Source organism: Anabrus simplex, chromosome 2 (assembly GCF_040414725.1).
Source record: "Anabrus simplex isolate iqAnaSimp1 chromosome 2, ASM4041472v1, whole genome shotgun sequence".
NCBI lineage: Eukaryota > Metazoa > Arthropoda > Insecta > Orthoptera > Tettigoniidae > Anabrus > Anabrus simplex.
In genome coordinates this window covers 142,185,912-142,199,898 of record NC_090266.1, presented here as the reverse complement: position 1 = coordinate 142,199,898, position 13,987 = coordinate 142,185,912, and positions in this window count along the sequence as shown.

Below are 13,987 nucleotides of genomic sequence, written 5' to 3'. Positions count from 1 at the left end.
ATTTCAAAGACTAGGTGTTCTTTCTCTCTTCCTATCGCTTTCAATGAACCTTCAGAATTCGATCTCCGAAATTCGTGGTCAATATGCCTGTACAGTATAGTTGATTTATTATATTTATCAAACGGGATAGCAAGTAGCTGTAAAATTACATCGTTATCACTCTTCACTGGAAAGATCAAATATTTAGTACTCTAGGAGTAAAAAAGAGTGGGTGATGTAAGTCTTGAAAAATATAAGAAAATAAATGAAATTGCTGAGCCAGATGACGGAGCAATACCCCTGGACGAGATGTCGGGCGCCAGCTGCCATTGTTTACCAGGTGAAAAGGAAATGTTCCAATGAGAGATAGTGGCTGATCTGGGAGAAATTGCCATTGTGTGGTTTTATTTACTACTTTTCATCACAGTTGTTTTCAGCTTTACTGTCGATGTCAAGGCTAACCACGTTATCTTTACTAGATTGAAGGAAATCGACCCAAAATGAAACTGAAGTAACGAGCAGATCTGTTTTTTAAGGGTGACTTACTTCAGGCTTCGTAATTTGGTGTTTAGATTACTTCTTCTTCTTATTTTTCTACTACTATTCTCACACACTGGTGGAGTCATGTGTACTATGTCGCACGTTTGGTCTTGGCCATACTTAACGGTTGGATGTCCCTCCTTATTATTATAATTTTAAAAAATTTTCTTTACGTTGCACCGACACAGATAGGTCTCATAGTGACGATGGGATGGGAAAGAGCTAGGAATGGGAAGGAAGCAACCGTGACCTTAATTCATTATTTGCTTGGTGCGAAAATGTGAAAACACAGAGAAAATCATGTACAAAGATGCCGACAGTGGGGTTTGAACCCAGTATCTCCGAATGCAATCTGATCGTTACATGAACCAAACCACGCGGCCACTTCCTCGATGATGTCCTTCCTAAGAACAACCCAGTGTGGAGGTATACATTGTGTTCTACAGATACGAAATTCTTGTGATGGTAGGAAATATTGTGTTTAGTGCGTCAATAAAGAGGTGTGTATTCAATAAACGGAATATCCAGCCCTCTAGCTATAAAAATTAACCGGTTCGTGTGAAGATCAAACCCTGGACCTTATGAGTTCAGGGCCACTGCATTGATCATTCAGACAAGAATATGGATCTTCATAATTTGACGTTTCGTATGCGAAAATAAACGTAATGAACCATGTTTTCTGTACAAATGAAGATTAAAGATATATTTTACGATACATCGGCTGATCTGAGAACAACTCTAAGTTTTATACAGATCAGTTGTTTAGTAACACACCCACCGCTGAATTTGAGTGGTACAGCGACTTTATGTTGTATGCTGGACGTTCAGAGATTCGAGGCTCGAGACATACAGCAATTTATGAGTGTGTTTTTCACCGTGTTACTGCCAACTAGATGATTAACTAGCATTCAGTGGTTATGACTGAACGTTCTATCCTATTCATGTTCTATGGTTTTTGAGGACTGAAAAAATATATAACACACAACAATGTTCATGTCGATAAGTAAATAGTTCAGAAGTGATGTACAGGGTGACTCAAAAGTCCGTGATGCATTTGACGAGGAAATACTCCACGGAATATTGGAGGTAGAGAGGAAAGTTAACACAGATGATTGGCATGACATGGGGTTTTATTGGCACCAAAATAATGTACACAAAATGGCCAACACATTGCACCTCATACGATACATAAGCAATAATAAGCATAACAATTGAGATTTAGCAAATACGATGTATTTTACAACACATGCTCAATATGCTGGCCATCATTCATCAACAAAACATGCAGTCGAGGGTCAATGTTGTGAACAGCACTGTACAGTAGATTCGTAGGTACGGTGAGAAATTGCCGTCGGATGTTGTATTTTAACACCCCAAATGAAGTCGGACGCTCGTGGTATACTTGCGACTTCAGGTAACGTCACAGACAATAATCACACAGATTGAGGTCGAGCGACTGGGGAGGCCAAGCACGACTTCCCCGATCGCAGGCGCATCTGACGTCCTCTCTGATGACAGCTCCTTTATACCGTACACGGGTATAATGCGGCATCACTGACCAGTTGCTGTCCAGCTTGTGCACTCGTTGTTGGTATCAATAAAACCCCATGTCATGCCAGGCATGTGTGGCCATTTGTACCTGACGTGTTGCCGTCCAGGAAAATGAACACAACGAAAATTGTTCTGAAGGACTGCATATAAATATGCGGCTGAGAGGCGTGACCAGTCTTAAGGAATATAATGGGTAGGAAGAGCATTGAGACATATGAGGTCTTAAAAGAAAGCCATGGATATGACTGTGGTCGTTGGTTGTATGTTTCTTGGAACCCAAAGCACAAATAAAGTTAGAAGAAGGAAATTGCTGTATTAAATATTTCAGCTTAGACAATAATAATAATAATAATAATAATAATAATAATAATAATAATAATAATAATAATGTTATAGATTTTACGTCACACAAATTTTGTTCCGCGTGAGTTCTTTCCGTGCCAGTAAATCCACCGACACTAGGCTGACGTCATTGAACACCCTCAGATAACACCGGGCTGACCCAGGATCGAACCTGCCAATTTGACCTAAGAAGGCCAGCGCTCTAGCGTCTGAGCTACTCAGCACGTTTCAGGTTAGAACTTTGGCTGACAAGGATCTGCCGTCCAGGGTTAAATATTGTGCGATAAATGTCAAAGCATTCTCGTTGTGCTGCGGGTCAGTATTTCTTCAACAGCATCGCCACAGAGTCGTTTAAGTAGGCGCAACGACGATATAATTTGAGACCTGAAAGAACTATCTACGAGGACAGTAAATTTCTATCGTTTTATGAGAGGTATATAAGAAGCGATTTTTCTACTCAAAGGCAACAAAAAAAAAACTACATTCTTTTTATCTTGCTAATGTTACCATTTTCCTATATTCTGTAGGATCGTGGATGTAAACTGTGTCGTGCATGTGCACGTGGCCCTGTTTTACGGCCGGATGCGCATCCTGGTGCCAGTCAAATGTGGAGGGTTCTACTCAATATTGCGTATTTCTGATTTGAGTGGCATTGTGGTGTGATGTGCGTGTATGAAGAGCAGTGTGTCGGTGAAAATGCAAAGCATACACAGGATTAACCAGGATACTATTAAAATCACCGAGCCTGCAGTGAGTCGAACCTAGAGCCTTCCGAACTCAAGGCCTGGACGTTAACCATATTGCCAAGGAGCCTGAAAATACTACTACTACTACTACTAATTCTACTCCTACTACTATTACTACTACTACTACTACTAATAATAATAATACCGAGCTCGATAGCTGCAGTCGCTTAAGTGCGGCCAGTATCCAGTATTCGGGAGATAGTAGATTCGAACCCCACTGTCGGCAGCCCTGAAAATGGTTTTCTGTGGTTTCCCATTTTCACACCATGCAAATGCTGGTTCTGTACCTTAATAAAGGCCACGGCCGCTTCCTTCCCACTCTTAACCCTTTCCTGTCCCATCGTTGCCGTAAGACCTGTCTGTGTCGGTGCGACGTAAAACAACTAGCAATAATAATAATAATAATAATAATAATAATAATAATAATAATAATAATAAAAGCGTATAAGTAACTCACATTACGACCATCGAATTTCGGATAGCGAATTATAGAAAAGGGTAAACAGTATTATGCTCGATTCAACTAATGTACCGTATCTATGTAAAATATGTGCTATGATTCTTACATTGCTTGTTGTTTGATGTGACTATCCTCTTGCAGCTAACAATGTATAAGATCAGGTGATCGTTCATAAAGGCTCATAAAAAAATTACCAATATGCTTTACACATAGAAGAACAAGTTCATTTCTTATTTACTATACATAAATAATTCTAGGAACCATGCTTATTCGCATGTTAACAACAGATGATGAAGCATTTCTCTACCAGGGTGGTTGATTCTTCCTCAGTGATGTCAATTTAACGCATAGTTTATTATGAGAAACTCGACAGTTGGTAACAACTTTCTGTACATATCCAGAAATAGCAGTTGATTTCCCTATTAACATTTATAGAAATGTTTTCTATTGAATATTATTTGCATTACTGGAGTACAAACAGTACTAACCTGGAACTTAATTAAAGCCAGCATAAGCTTTAGTAATTGGCCTTATAGTGGCCCTACTCAGTGAGGATTTCTCATTCAAATTATAGGGAAGATAAACAGTAATAGAACTAATTAACTACGCCTTTGATAAAGAAAATATTTAGACAACTGTTTCGACGCTTTCACCAAATTCATTTTGAAATTTTGCCTTCGTTATTCTTCATGCTTAAAGGAAAATATCTCATAGCGCATATAATGCTTTAAGGGTCTGAGTGTCATGACCTGTAGGTATTAGTGCACCACGTGGTCGAGATTACGACGTCCTTAGCCACATTGGTCAGATTTTATGACCGGGTACACTGCCTGGCTTATCAATTGTCCCCTCACTTGACGTCACGAGGCTGAGTGAATCTCACTCTAGCTCTCGATCTAGCACAAACATGTTTGAATATAAAGGGAATCAAACACGGGACCTCCTGGCAACCTACTTCCAAACCTCTTTTACGATAACTCCGAATGAAATGCCTTAAAATTAGTTAAATACTTCTGTTATATTAAGTATCGATTGGGACAATATATCGATTAATAGTAATAATAATCATAATAAAGAAAACCCACAGCTTTTTTCCAGTCATTTGACCGGTTCAGGAATGGAATGAATGAAGCCCCATCTAGCGTCGAAGACAGGAATTGTGCCGGCTGTCCAAGCCTGTCGCACTCCTCTGTGGCAATGATTAATGACTGAGAGATGAAAAGAAATGAGATTGGAGAGAGCTGATGGAATAAAAGGTGACAGGGAAAATCGGAGTACCCGGAGAAAATCCTGTACCATCTTTGCTTTGTCCAGCACAAATCTCACTTGGGATGAGTGTGATTCGATCCACAGAACCCACCGGTGGCAAGTCGGCGCGCTGCCGCCTAAGCCACGAAGGCTTCTCAATAATAATAATAATAATAATAATAATAATAATAATAATAATAATAATAATAATAATAATAATAATAATAGTAATAATAATAATAAAATTAATGGTATGTGTTTTATGTCCCGCTAACTACTCTTACGCCGAGTTGCTGATATTTAGTTCCTCAGGAGTTCTTTTACCTGCCGGTAAGTCTGTCGCGTCGAGGGTGACGCATTTGAGAACCGTCAAATATCACTGGACTGAACCAGGTTTTAATCGACCAACTTGAGCTCAAAAGGCATCTACCGCCTGAGCTACACAGTCCGGTGAAAATAAAATGTCGTTATTCAAGACAGCCTTTCCATTAAGACACAGCATATCGAGGCATAACATTTGTAGAAATCCTTGAACTAAGGAAACCTAGAGTGTATTGCCCCAAATCAGCATATCACATGCTCTAACGTTTCGTGTTCAAATCCAACACGCATCACAATTACCCTCAGTGGGACATGAATGACCTCCTGACACCTCAGCGGCCCGCTGTGGGTCAAATGATCGATAGTACCAGGGGTGGAGCTTGCCAAACTAGTGGGTAAGCCATTGCAAGCTGCGAAACACTTTACTCAAGATTTTGCTAGCTTGCGCTGTAAATTCTCAATACACAATTCTGCATAATTGTTGCGATGATGTGCAACTAATCATATAGTGGGAGTGATCAATTATTCTTGTATTAAAATACATGCGCAGAGATCATAAGTAATCTACTAATATTCTCTGCTCTGTACAATATAATACAATGCTCATTGTATCGAAGATGGGTTATCTGTGCTCTACCACTATAAAGCAAACACGTAGTCCAAGTTACTGTAAGACTGATGATCATCACTGTTCTCTTAAATCGATATTTCACCGAGCTCGATAGCTGCAGTCGCTTAAGTGCGACCAGTATCCAGTATTCGGGAGATAGGTGGTTCGAACCCCACTGTCGGCAGCCCTGAAGATGGTTTTCCGTGGTTTCCCATTTTCACACGAGGCAAATGCTGGGGCTGTACCTTAATTAAGGCCACGGCCGCTTCCTTCCCAGTCCTAGCCCTTTCCTGTCCCATCGTCGCCATAAGACCTGTCTGTGTCGGTGCGACTAAAGCCAATAGCAAAAAAAATATATAAAATCGATATTTCTGAAGATGTGAAGTTATTATTCATGCTATGCTCATATTGGACGGCATTTTTATGACCGGTACACTGCCTCCCATTTCAAATATCCCCTCACTTGACCTAAGAAGGCTGAGTGAATCGCACTCTAGTCCTCAATGCAGCACAAAAATATGTGAATGAACAGGGAATAAAACACGATACCTACTTGCAACCTAGCTCTAAACCTCCTTTACGATAACTCTGAATGAAATGCGGTGAGTTCCGTTTCAAGTTATGCTGCAGAAAGATTTTCCACTTGCCGGATGCAAGTTATGTTTGTAACTTGTGTGGAAGATTACGTGAATAATGTTTAAAAAGATCAATGTCTTTAGCAGAATTAAGCTCTTCACGTTTCGTGTATGCACATTGTGCGATATTCTGAAATTAATTAATTAATTAATTAAATCCACGTCCGCCTCTGTGGTGTAGTGGTTAGTGTGATTAGCTGCCATCCGGGGAGGCCCGAGTTCGATTCCTGGCTCAGCCTCGAAATTTAAAACTTGGTACGAGGACTGGAACTCGTGGATTTCCGTGGTTTCCCCAATTCTCCTCCAGGCAAATGCTGGGATTGTACCTAACTTAAGGCCACGGCCACTTCTTTCCCTGTTTCCTGCCTATCCCTTCCAATCTTCTCACCTCACACAAGAGCCTTGTTCAGCATAGTAGCTGAGACCACCTGGACACGGTACTGGTCTTCATCCCAGTTGTATCCCCGACCCAAATTCTCACGCTGAAGGACAATGAATTTGAGGCAGTTGAGGTGGGATCCCTCACTGAGTCTGAGGGAAGAAAACAACCCAGCAAGGTAAGAAGGAGAATTCATTTACACAATCAGACATGCGGCGCTAGCTCAAAGGAGTCCTAAAGTGTGTGCCTTCTCAAATGTGGTACCGACATTCTGAATGTTGAAAACATCAGAGGATGTTTGTATGTTCACTCTCCCCGGAGACATAAATACGAGGTGCCATACGTAGCCCTTGTGTTCGTGATCTGCGGGTAATAACTCCTGGTAGCGTCACCTGTGAAAATGTGCTCCCTTTAGTGCTCGTTTTCGTAAGCGCCACATCTATGACTGTGGACATTATTGTATCACTAAAGGTGACTGCATACTATCAGCTATATGTGCTGCATAAATGGGTATAGTTGCATTTAAAATAAAGCAAATTGGCGTTCATGAATCGCTAATTATTAAAACAGCGGACACGTATTGCACGGTCTTTCACGTTCATGGTTTTCTTTTAAAATCTCCAAAATTGGTAAATTTCGCTGGCACGGGGGCTGGGTGTATGTGTCATCTTCATCATAATTTCATCCGCATCACGACGCGCAGGTCGCCTGCGGGAGTCAAATCAAAAGACCTGCACCTGACAAGCCGAACATGTCCTCGGACACTCCCGGCACTAAAAGCCATACGCCATTTAATTTCCATTTCATTTTAAAATCTCATATGTCCCAATGTTCTTCCTAACCATTATATTTCTTGAGACTGGTTACGCCTCCCAGCCACATATCTATATGCAGCCAATCAGAATAGTTTTCTTTGTGTTCATTTTCCTATGTATGTGTTTAAAGGAAAATGAGCCTGAAATATATTATACTGTAGGATTGCGCAAATTCGCCCTGCAAACAGAATTCCTGCAATACGGTATGGTACGGTCCATTTTCCTTTACACACTGGCACAGGAAAATGAACATAACGAAAGTTAACCTGATGGACTGCATATAAACATGTGTCTGGGAGGCGTGACCAGTCTTAAGGAATATAATGGGTAGGAAGAACATTGGGACATACAAGGTTTTAAACGAAAGCTAGCGATGTACTCCCTGCTGTTAGTCATCTAGGTGGAAACAGCCTGTCACTATCTTCAACCATTCAAAACGTATCTAAAGTAAAATACTTAGCTGCATAGCTGAGCCACCCTGCATTGTCTCAAAATAATGCCCAAGTTGTTGTACAATTTTTATTAATGATGCTTACTGCCTACACAAGATCGTCATAAAGTAATGTCTTGATACTGATAAGTTACTGTTCACACAGTATTATAAAAAATTAATGGCTTATGAACTTACAGTTCATACAGTTTCGTCAAAAACTAATGTCTATGCCGTAGTAAAGTTTTAATAAATATAGTAGTGTCGCAGAGGAATTTATCGTAATGTGGTGTTCATACACTATTTTTTCAGTGTTATTCATGTAATATTGACGCAAAGTTATATATGTGATGTTTTTACACTATCTATGAATCTATGAAATAGTAAAGTTATTTTTTAGTCAATACCTCTGATATAATAATCATTACATTACTGTCTCTAACTGAAGTTTGTGATATTTTAAAGGACGTAACTTATAATATGCCTTTACTGGCGAGATGTAGTGTTTACAGTGCACTATGTCTTCAAGCATGGGCTATATCAAATTTGTTACTTTCATTGACCTGTCTCAGTCTCATCCTTGGCTTTGACAATATGAAAGTGACTGAGGTATGAGTGATGCTAGTAATACCTTTGCTTATGCAGCCAGTCCCTGTTATGAATGGTGTGAAAATGTCGCTCATAGGGTCGGTTGGTGCATGCATTTCAGTGGGCTTGGCATACTGATATGTAATAGCAACGGCTGACTCGGTGAGGAAAGCAACGGGAATCTACCTCACTCCTCACTTCCCTAGTACGCCTCTTCAGTGACGCCTTGGCTATTTATGACAGCTGTTGGCGGAGCTGCAGAGGATCAAACCAGCCTTCGGGCTGAAAACCCAACATACAACATACACAACTTATAGTATAAAGCTGGTACACCACACTTGCTCTTCCACTGGTGAATTAAGGTATGTGTATTCTATTCCCTTACTTCGAAATACTCGTACGTATTTTGCATTTGTCTTCTATCTCGCGTCAACCTTTAGTATCTAGTTTAATGTCACTTCCTTTATATCAACAGGTTCCCTTTTTTCTTTTACCTGCAGTGGCAAATTTCTTTCTTTCAAGATCCACATTAATTTGTCTAGCGGATTAAGAAGACTGGACAAAATGTAATTAAATCCCTTTCTAATTTCCCTGTCAGCTATTCGGACCTTTACCTTCGTCTGACAGTGTCAATTAAGACCTGAGCTACATTATTCAAGAAATTGCTCGATTACTAAATGCAATTCTACCACGGAGGGATATACAACATATCGACTTCTTACTTCTAAAAACCTTCATCCTGTAAAGCATATTAACAATGATGCACTGGTGAAGAGACAGAAGAAAAATGCACACCAAAATATTAACTCCTCCACTTAGGAAAATCATAGCCTTAAATTCTTCCGTGTTGTTCTTTTTGGGTACATTGGAAACAAGAGCATACTGAAGGAATTACTTTGTTTGTACCTGGACGAGTTCACTTTCAAAAACACTATTGGTCTCCCCGGCATTGCAGGGAAGGAATGTTATCAGATGCCTTAACGGAACGTTCACATAAATCAGAAATGCCACGCCTACATGAATGCTTGATTCAGTCACGGTAGGCTATATTTTGTAAGTTATTTCTGCAATCTAGATAGCTGTGATAGCGACATTTGTATTCCTTCACTCAGCTTACCTCCTGTTATGCCATCATATTAATGTTGGCGCTTGTCTTCCACACGGTTGAGAGATGATTTTCAAAATCCATAATAATAAGCTTGAACGGAACCACGTAAGTCATTTGACGGTACACTTCCTCGCAGGCAAAATGATTGCTGTGTTTGCGAGAAATTGTTTAGACGTTATTATTATTATTATTATTATTATTATTATTATTATTATTATTATTATTATTATTATTATTATTATTATTATTATTATTATTATTATTATTTAAGTTTAACAGTCGTATCAGCACCCAAATGTTCACTAACTAGTTTTCGGACACTAAGGCCCATCATCAGTGAATTAGAAATTTAAAGTACGTTGATCAACATAGATGTCCAGCCAATCCTGCTATTGGTAGGCTATGTTATATTTTAAAACAACATTTTTAGGTCTATAGTACAGTTTCAAGAACTATGCCATTTGTTTCTTCTTCATTTTTACAGTTTACATTATATTACCGGGGCTCTCTTTTACATTGAATTATCGACATGTCCGAAAACTAGTTATTTAGTGAATATTTGTGTGCTAATATGACTGTTAGATTTTAATAATAATAATCAACAGATGCAGGCATATAAATAGAAAATACACCCGAATACAGGATGGTAGTTTCGGTCATTGATGACTGTGAAGTATCTTTTCAGAAATATCAGTTCTGGTCTCTTGCAGGAGTACGTCAGATGGCATGATAACCCTCTCCCCGACTATGTAGTGAATACACGCTGACGGCGATTTATAGACTTTTATCGAAGATTATATATCTGTAGCTTTCTCCCGAATAGATTGCCTCCTTATAATAAGTGCAGTGGTAGTGAAACTTGCGAATGATAAGTGATGGTGAAGACTCTTGACATAAATGAAACATGCTTTGTGGTACAGGAATTAAACCTGTTTCGTGTCGTCGATAGCCCGAGCCTAAGACAACTCGGGAGGAAATACTATTTATCCATTAGGTGTTAGGTCATCAGCATACAAGGTCTGCGTTATTTAGCCTATGGCACAAGTTAAGCCACACAGTAACTTATGAAAACCAACAAGTAATTTACAAAACAGAATAAATATGTCAAGATAAAACACAAAGTAGAAATCGAGATAGATATGTGCAATACAGAAAAGAAAAATAAATTCATAGAAAAGCGCAGAAAAGATGCAAAAAATAAGTAAATACATAAATTAACAAATTAAAATGAAAACTAAACTAGGATGTCCATTTGTTGCAGCCACTGAATAGCCGTTGTTGAAGCTGTCAGAAGGTCGTCTATAGTTCCGCGTGTTCTCTATGTAGGCATTTGAATGTGATGTGTAGCATTGTCTGGAATTCTTCACCACAGTCATACCTTGGGGAAGGTCGAAATTCCGAGAGTTTGAGCGTTAAAAAAAGGTGGAATGGAGAAAGACTGTGGATGGCATCAGATTCAGCATTGGAGATTGATGCTGAACGGTTACATTAAGGTCACATGAACAGGAAGATTACCACTCTCAAAATTTCAGTACAACCTATATCAGTGTCAGCTTTCCCGACCAGTGTCAAATGAAAGCTATATTCTCATGATGAGTACTACTGAAGAACAGTTCAAATGTCCATATATTTAAAACGTCCGAATCCTTGGCTGAATGATCGGCGTTGAGGCCTTCATTTCGGAGGTCCTGGGTTCTATTCCCGGCCGGCTCGGAAATTTAAATCGCGTTTGATTAATTCTTCTGTCTTGGGGACTGGATGTGTTTGTGTTTACTTTTTCGTATGCCAATGTGTAAAGGAAAATGAACCTTATTGTAGGAATGTATGTTTGCATAACGTATTTACGCACTCCTACAGTATAGTGCATTTAAGGTTCATTTTCGTTTACCCGTCAACACAAAAAAACGAACACAACGAAAATTGTTGTGATGGGATGCGTATCCATATGTGGCTCGGAGGCGTGGCCAGTCTTAAGGAGAATAATGGATAGGAATATCATTGTGGAATGCGAGGATTTGCCGGTACAACGACGTCGTGTGCTACGCACCCACAACCCAAATGTTGTGGGCAAAGCGCTGGAAGAAGAAGATGTACGGAAAGATGGTCAAAATATCTCAAATATTCTCATGCAGATAACATGTTCCTTATTTAGAACAGTTAATTGTTCGAGAAAGTGTCCTTTTATACTGACGTGTCAAGAATGGTAAGTAAGGTGAACTCCATTATTGTTCGATTAACTTTTAAGCCAAATCTTCCAGGTCTACTCTGTAGAATAATACCTCGTTAAGTTTGACGTAGAGAACAAGTGGTAGTGGTGGTTCTTCGTGTGCCCGGGTCTCATTAGCAAAGACTGCTCTCCACGTGAATGGAGGGCACCCTACAGGGTAACGATCGGTCGGTCCTTCTTTGCCACGATGCCTTTCCTCCAAGCTCTGAATAAGAAGGAGAGCGTAGTCAAGCCTCCGACTGGTATGATATCGTCGCTCCTATGCCGAAAGCACAAATGTGACAATGATCTTCCTATGCATTATTTTCCTTAAGAGTGGACACGCCTCCCAGCCACATATTGATATATCGTCGTTGCCGGGACAAAACCTCCTATGTGATAATATTTTTGGAGATATACTGACCCGCAGAACATGCATTATGAAGAGCGAGAATGCCTTGACAATATTCACACAATATTGCATCTTAGATGACAGAACCTTACAGGCCAAAGTTCTAAGCTAAAATATTTCACATAGGAGGTTTTGTCCCGGCAGCGACGATATATTCCATCAGAACAATTTTCGTTGAGTTTACTTTCTTATGACGCCGTGTAGAGGAAGATAAACCTTTAATACATCATACTCTAGGAGTGGGTAAATATGTCATGCAACTATATTTTCCTACAGTACGGTACAGTAGGATTGAGTTTACTTTACACGTTGGCATTGGAAAATGAACTCAGCGGAATTTGTTCTGATGGACTGCAGATCAATATGTGGCTGGGAGGCGTGACCAGTCTTAAGGGAAATAATGGATAACAAAAGCATTGTCACATTCGCGGTTTTGGTATAGGAGTGACGATATGGCATAGAGATGGGGACAGATGAGAACAGGGGTGCTTATATGACGGAAGGCTTCTTGGTCATACTGTGAGTATTGTGAGCAGTCTAGTCTTTAAACTTGTTCAGTTAGTAGATCGGTATTTTCTACTGCCATTCGGGTTCCATTTCGATAGAGGTCGATGCATTTTTATTTCGTTTCACTGCAACTACTCCTTCACATTGGCTTCCAGCATTTTAAAGTACTCTTGACGGACAGAAGTCAGATACCTCTTCGTCTCTTAAAATCAGCAGTGATTGAAGAGTCATTTTAAAAATGTTAAATTATTATTGTGCTGTTATTAAAATGTTTCATTTCGAGTATTTCTTGACACTGAACCACTATGTGTGTGGTAATGAAATGGCGTATGGCTTTTAGTGCCGGAAGTGTACGAGGACAAGTTCGGCTCCCGTAGCAACCTGCGCGTCGCGATGAGGATGAAATGATTATGACGACAACACATACACCCAACCCCCTGCGCTAGTGAAATTAACCAATGGTGTTTAAAATTCCCGAGCCTGCCATGAATCAAACCCTGGACTCCTGTGACCAAGGGCCAGCATGCTAACCATTTAGCCATGGAGCCAGACATGGTGTGTGGTCAGAAATCGGTAGACGTATTGTTCCCTGGTGGCCACCATAGTAATGGAGCAAACGGGTTCAGAGCGCCCTCTCGGAGGCGGTGATAAGAAATTTAGAAAACGATGATGATGATGATGTACTTCACCTATCTTATGATAACTTGGCTGAAATGGAACAACTCTAAATATTTCATACGTTCTGAATAAATCACCAGATCCGTGGTCTATGGATTGCGTGACTTCCTTTCGCCGACCAATGCACAAATTTCAATTCCGTACTGATGGCTAGGACGGGGATCCCTCAGCCTCGTAGAAACAACTGAGGAGCTGTCTGATGTAGGAGGCACCAGAGCAGATCACGAATATATAGTTACACTGACCACGTGGCATTCTAGTATTTTCAGGTCGTCTGTCTGGGCAATAGATGACTTGGTATACTAATGCTCTAAAAGGGCTGTTGCCCACGGATATTTTGTTTGAATTAGTTAATCTCAGTTGTGAATTCCAGCATTTCGTTAAACTCGTTATACGTGTTTCAGTGGTCATCTCAGAATAATTCGTTGCTGC